Consider the following 6,878-nt stretch of genomic DNA (forward strand, 5'->3'; position numbering starts at 1 on the left):
TTAGGGACATTTGATACGCATAAATATATAATGTGTACTAAAGATTAAATTTTGATTTGGAGTCGTGCTTTTCAAATATGTTTGTCTTTTAGTTTTGTTGTTAGTTATCGGCTCATGATTCTCATTATGAATCATCCAACTCTATTTTCTTGTTTTAATGCAGTTTCGCGATTATTTATTTTATAGATTAGACCTCTAAACTCATGCTGAAACCTTTCCAGTTGTTTGTATTTGTCCATTACACTAATCAGGGCAGTTCAAAGAAAAAATGAAGAAGAAAAACAAGCTGACAATCCTATTAAGAAGAGTAAAAAATATACAGACAAGCTTAAACTAACATAAATATTTTTGGATCGATTATGAGAATTTATGAAAACAGTCTACAGCATGTCCATAAGTTGTTTTTGGCTTAATTATAAGCTCTCTAGGATAGTTTATGAATATAACTTATATAGTCTGACTTTATTTTACGTTTTATTGTAGAAATAGCTTATGCGTAAGCACTTATATGCTAAGCACATATGCCATAAGTACTTCATTAAATTGTTTATCTAAACAGGATTAAAAGCAACCATGGCTAAGCAATAATATGATAGTCGGTTACTCTAGAATCACTTGGTTGAAAATCCGTTCTTCAACTTTGATGACCTAGGCTCAATATTGGCACACCGGAAATAAAAATGAAATAACATGATAAGAAGGCTTACATTCATCATAATAGTGAGGAGGCAACCCATCTAGAAGAACCTCTTCCTTTTCCTTGCTGAGAAATCTTAAAATTGTGAGCAAAATTGAAATAAACAATTTTAAGAGAGTCTGTGAAAGTCAGTGGCAAATGTGAGTCGTTCTATAAAATATGGTAACTCACTGAGTAGAAATAGAACCACCCAAAAGAGAGTAACAAAAAATATGCAGCAATCTTTTTTGTTTTGCTTCTTTAGAATGAATCTGTTCTTTGTTATATAAGTCCCACATCGGTCTGCTTAGATTGAATAGTATGGAACTTGTGGTATAAAACAGAACAAACCACATTTTATATAATCCATAGCTATATTTCATTAATATTGTTACTTGAACATGGTTTAACAGACGAGGTGGGTTTGCATTAAACATTTTTTTTTTTTTTTTTGACAAAGGGTTTGCATTAAACATGTGAATGTGAATTAAGTCGAAATTCACAAATAACATAATACCGATCTCATATGTTTAACCATTTCAAGCAATATTTTTATTGAATAAGAAAAATGATCTGTTAAATTTTTTTATATTTTGTGGTAGTTAAAAATTCATTTTTAATTTATGTTTTGTTAAAAAAATCTATTTTTGTTTTTGAGAGATTTTTAAACAAGTTCATTAAATGACATTCAGGTAGTACTTTATATTATCTATTAATAACTACTCCCTCCGGTCCTATATATAAGAGAAATTCTGGTCAACAAAAGTTCATGTATCTTGTTTGAATTTTAAACCAAATACATCAACTTTTGTTGACCAAACTTTCTCTTATAAATAGGACCGGAGGGAGTATTCAATTTCCCTCAACTTGCTCCACCCAAATCGTGACATTTTGTTGTTAACTTACAATTAGTGTTGCGCGGATAGAATTTTATAACTAATTAAACAAAAAAAAAAAACGTAATAGTGTGGATTTGGCAATTGGGCTATATAATATAAGAGCATTGCTATAGCTCGCGACACATTTCATCCCGATGTAATCACGAGACGTTTCCAACATATAAATCTGCTCCTGCCACAATACAAGGGAGGGTAATCTTGTGATTAAGAAAAAATGCAATTAGTACAAATACACCTGTCGGGAAACATTCGCTGTAAATTTTGTCGGGAGATTTAGCAATTTTTATAATATAAATAATTGAATTTGAACCAACTATTGTCTTTTGACAATAATATATCTGCTTTGAATAAACTATTTTGAACCAACTATAATGGAGAGAGTAATATATGCTTTGCTGTTTCATAGTTAGTGATTACCGATAGGGACGACTAAGGTGTGTGCTATGATTATCATCGTGGATGTCAATTGTGAATCGGTCTATAAAATATGCTGACCCACTAAGTACTGAATCTTGAGGAAATGACAATTGTGTTGTGTTTAACATAAAATATGCTGCATGCAACTGCCAGCTTGAATGGTCTTTTTTCTTCTTTAGAATGAATTTGTCCCATGTTTTGAGTCCCACATCGTGCTGCTTAGAATCAATAGCATGGAGCTTGTGGTATAAAAATAACAAACCACGTAGAATGAGATCCATAGCCAAAGTATTAAAGTTGTTACTTGTAATGAAGGTAAATTCACAAATCTATGCTTAACATGGATACCAACATCATGGGTTAAGCTAGTTCAAGTAAATATTAAGCTAGTTCAAGTAAAAAAAAAAATTTGTTCACCTTTTAAGGTGAATAATTGGGTTGTTCAGCCAACGTGAGCTGAACTAGCTATGGGCACAATTCAAGTAATAATTTTATTTCTTTCAAAAAAGTAATAATTTTATTGAAAGAGAAATAAAAAGAAATGATAGGGTCATATTTCTAACACACTTCAATAATAAGAAGCTATACAATCTACTTTTTTATCCCCTTACCCAAGGTGACAAACCACATTTTTTAATAATTTATGTGCAATACTCACACAAAACTGCAACATTGTCCCAAGCTCTTATGGTCAATTTCTAGTACACCTTTAGCTGCATCGTTGATTCCAAAGAACTCATCAAATTGGAAGCAAAGATTCAAACTATACATATGAAGTTGTGTTGTAGGGTGAAGAAAGTTTCTAACATTTCACTATCTATGTGTCCCCCTAAGTGTTGTATGGCTGCTTAAGTTGGGCATTCAGCGTCTTTGTATAATTCAAGCATGTATAAAACAAAATTCAAAGCCAGGGAAAAACAACAACCAAACATTGAAAGGAGTAGCCGGTGAGCAATTTGATTTGTCCAAGTTGATGGACAATGATCTTAGAAATCGTGGTTGAGCTTAACACAACCCCACAAAACCGGCTTGTGAGGTGAGGATTGCTCTCACTTATAAACACATTGTCAGGCCATGTCCTATCTGATGTGGGACTCTTAACACACCCCCTCACGACCAGCTCACGACCAGCACTATTGGGCTTGGTTCATGGACATAAATGGTGGGTGGCCCGATAGCGGAAACCTGATAGCATGGTGGGTGGCCCGACAGCGGAAACCTGATAGCAGGTGGCCCAATGGATCTTGGAGAGGCTTTGATACCATCTTAGAAATGGTGGTTGGACCTAACACAACCCCACAAAACCGGCTTGTGAGGTGAGGATTGCCCCCACTTATAAACACATTGTCAGACCATGTCCTATCCGATGTGGGACTCTTAACAAATGTCATATCAAATGTATCACACAAACTTTGCATAATCCTCAACTTTGAATGAAAGTGACCATTATTGTTTGACTTCAATGGAAAAGGCCAAACGGGATACAAGCTCAAACACAACAACAACAACAACAACAACAACAACAACAACAACAACAACAACCAAGCCTTATCCCACTAAGTGGGGTCGGCTACATGGATCAAATGACGCCATAGTGTTCTATCAAATACCATATTTGGATCCAACTCATTGACCTCTAAATCTTTTCTAATGGTTTCTTGAATGGTTTTCTTAGGTCTTCTTCTACCTCTTTTAACCTGACTCTCCTCCATTTGATCTACTCTTCTTACAACGACATCTACGAGTCTTCTCTCTACATGTCCAAACCATCTAAGCCTATTCTCTACCAGTTTTTCTACTATAGGTGCTACCCCCACTCTCTCTCTAATGGTGTCATTCCTAATCATATCATGTCTAGTCTTACCACTCATCCAGCGCAACATCCTCATCTCCGCCACAGTTACTTTACTCTCGTGTTGGCTCTTAACCGCCCAACACTCCGTACCATACAACATTGCTGGTCTGACTGCTGTCCGATAGAACTTTCCTTTCAGCTTAAGTGGTACTTTCTTATTGCACAAAACACCTGAGGCTCTTCTCCAATTCAACCACCCAGCTTGAATACGATGATTTACATCTGCTTCTATTTCTCCGTCATTTTGTACTATGGACCCAAGATATTTAATCTGTGTAACTTGAGGTATGATATGATCTCCAACTTTCACCTCCAAGGTAGACCCACTTCTCCTTTTGCTGAAGTTACATTCCATATACTCCGTCTTGCTTCTACTCAAGCGGAAACTATACGCTTCTAAGGCTTGCCTCCAGGTCTCTAGCCTCCCATTTAACTCCTCCCTCGACTCACCAAGCAAGACTACATCATCTGCAAAAAGCATACATCTCGGTGCTAACTCTTGGATGTGTTCCGTTAGCACATCCAAAACTAAAGTAAAAAGATAAGGACTTAGGGTTGACCCTTGGTGCAGTCCTATTGTTATGGGAAAATCTATGGTATCTCCATCCTGCGTCCTCACACTAGTCGAAGCTCCCTCATATATATCCTGGATAACTCTAATATACGCAATCCTCACCCCTTTCTTCTTCAGGGCTTTCCACAAAATCTCTCTAGGTACTCTATCATACGCCTTCTCCAAATCAATGAAAACTAAGTGTAAGTGTTTTTTATCCGTCCGATATCGCTCCATCACGCGTCGAAGTAAGTAGATCGCTTTCCATAGTCGACCTCCCAGGCATAAAACCAAATTAGTTATCCGTAACGTGAGTCTCTTTTCTTAATCTTCTCTCAATTACTCTTTCCCATAACTTCATGGTACGACTCATTAGCTTAATTCCCCTATAATTCGCGCAATGTTGTATATCCCCTTGTTCTTATAGATTGGAATTAAGGTGCTTCTTCTCCACTCGTCTAGCATTTTCTTCGTCCTCATAATCTCGTTGAAAAGTTTTGTGAGCCACACAATTCCTCTATCACCAAGACTTTTCCAGACTTCGATAGGTATGTTGTCCCGCCCAACTGCCTTCCCATTACTCATCCTTTTCAACGCTTCTTTCACCTCTTACTCCTGAATCCGACGATAATAGTTATAGTTCTCGTCCTCCTCTCTGATGTCTAACCTGTTAGAGTCTGGTAAGATCTCATATCCTTCATTAAATAAGTTGTGGAAATACTTCTTCCATCTATCCTTAATATCTCTTTCTTGAACCAAAATTATACCCTCTTCATCCTTAATACACTTCACTTGGTCCATGTCTCTTGTCTTTCGTTCTCGTCCCTTCGCAAGCTTGTATATAGATTTCTCCCCCTCCTTGGTACCTAAAGATTGGTATAATCCTTTAAATGCTTGAGTTCTCGTTTCGCTCACCGCCTTCTTAGCCTCTTTCCTAGCTATCTTATATTTATCCCAAGTTTCAGCATTTTTACACTTATACCAATCTTTAAAACAATCTCTTTTGATCCGAACTTTACTCTGAACACTGTCATTCCACCACCAAGATTCTTTACCCCTAGGTCCAAAACCGCTAGATTTTCCCAACGTCTCTTGTGCCACCTTCTTAATCTCATGAGCCATCCTCTCCCACATGTCATTAGCGCTTCCATGTGGTTGCTTGAAACCTCCCTCTAATATCTTGTGTTGGAATATCCTTTGTTTGTCACCCTTTAAATGCCACCACTTAATTCGCGGAGCCCCGCTACGGCCTCATCTCTTTGCCCTCCTCTTAACCCTTACATCCATCACCATTACTCTATGTTGGGTAGTTAAGCCCTCTCCAGGTATGACTTTACAGTCTAAACAGATCTTCCTGTCTGTTTTCCTAATGAGAAAGAAATCGATCTGAGAACAAGAGTCCCCACTCTTGTAAGTGATGAGATGCTCCTCTCTTTTCCTAAAACACGTATTAGCTATACTAAGATCAAAAGCAGGTGAAAAATCTAAGATGGAATTACCCTCCGTATTTTACTCCCCGAGACCATACCCCCCATGCACGCCCTTGAAAACCTCTCGAAACACTCCCTACATGCCCATTTAACTCCCCTCCTAGAAAAATCTTTTCTTCTAATGGGATATCTTGAATTAAGCCTTCCAGCTCCTCCCAAAACTTTACTTTAAGATGTTCTTCTAACCCTACCTGAGGTGCATAAGCGCTAATTACATTAAAGGTGTCTTGTTCCACTACAAACTTTAGGGCTATAATCCAATCTCCTATCCTTTTAACATCCACAATATCTTTCTTCCACTCCTTATCTACAATGATGCCTACCCCATTTCTCGATCTAACTTCGCCCGTGTACCAAAGCTTAAATCCTGAACTATCTAATTCTTTCGCCTTTTTCCCCACCCATTTAGTTTCTTGAAGGCACAAAAAATTAATCCTCACTTCCATAGATTTACCCGTAAGAGTACCAATATTCCATGTTCCAAAACAAATCCTACTCTCATGAACTAGCTTCTTTACCCGCACCCGTTCACGAAGATGTGGGAACCCTTGCTTATTTTTCACTACATCCAGGCGGCGATGCAGCGGCGCTTACTCATTTGACACTGTACTCGAGCTATACAACGCGTTGCTTCCTGGCAACGACCTAGCATTCACACTATTTCGTATTTGGTCCATGTCATAGAGATTCGACAAAGTTTTACGTTGGCTGTCGAGGCCTAACACAACCCTATCCTTTTACCCGGGCTTGGGACCGGCCTTGGCAGGATTATACAAGCTCAAACACAAAACACAGTACTATCACGTTGCAGATATGCATGACTTAGAATTGGAGCTTGTGGTATAAAATGAACAAACCACATTGTAACAAATCCATAGTCAAAGTTCATTGAATATGTTGCTTGAACTTGGCTTATTTCTTGAAAATTGGGATTGATTGAGCATGTGGATGTGAAATAAGGTCTAAACTTCACAATTCTATGTTTAAT

The 6,878-nt window shown here is 37.6% G+C and overlaps 1 pseudogene; it reads right to left on the bottom strand.

The window, feature by feature from the left end:
• Positions 1–5,009: 5,009 nt before the first annotated feature.
• LOC146920298 (uncharacterized) lies at positions 5,010–6,615 on the bottom strand (annotated as a pseudogene).
• Positions 6,616–6,878: the final 263 nt, after the last annotated feature.

Source organism: Medicago sativa, chromosome 5 (assembly GCF_051527215.1).
Source record: "Medicago sativa cultivar Bolivia chromosome 5, Bolivia_mono, whole genome shotgun sequence".
Lineage (NCBI taxonomy): Eukaryota > Viridiplantae > Streptophyta > Magnoliopsida > Fabales > Fabaceae > Medicago > Medicago sativa.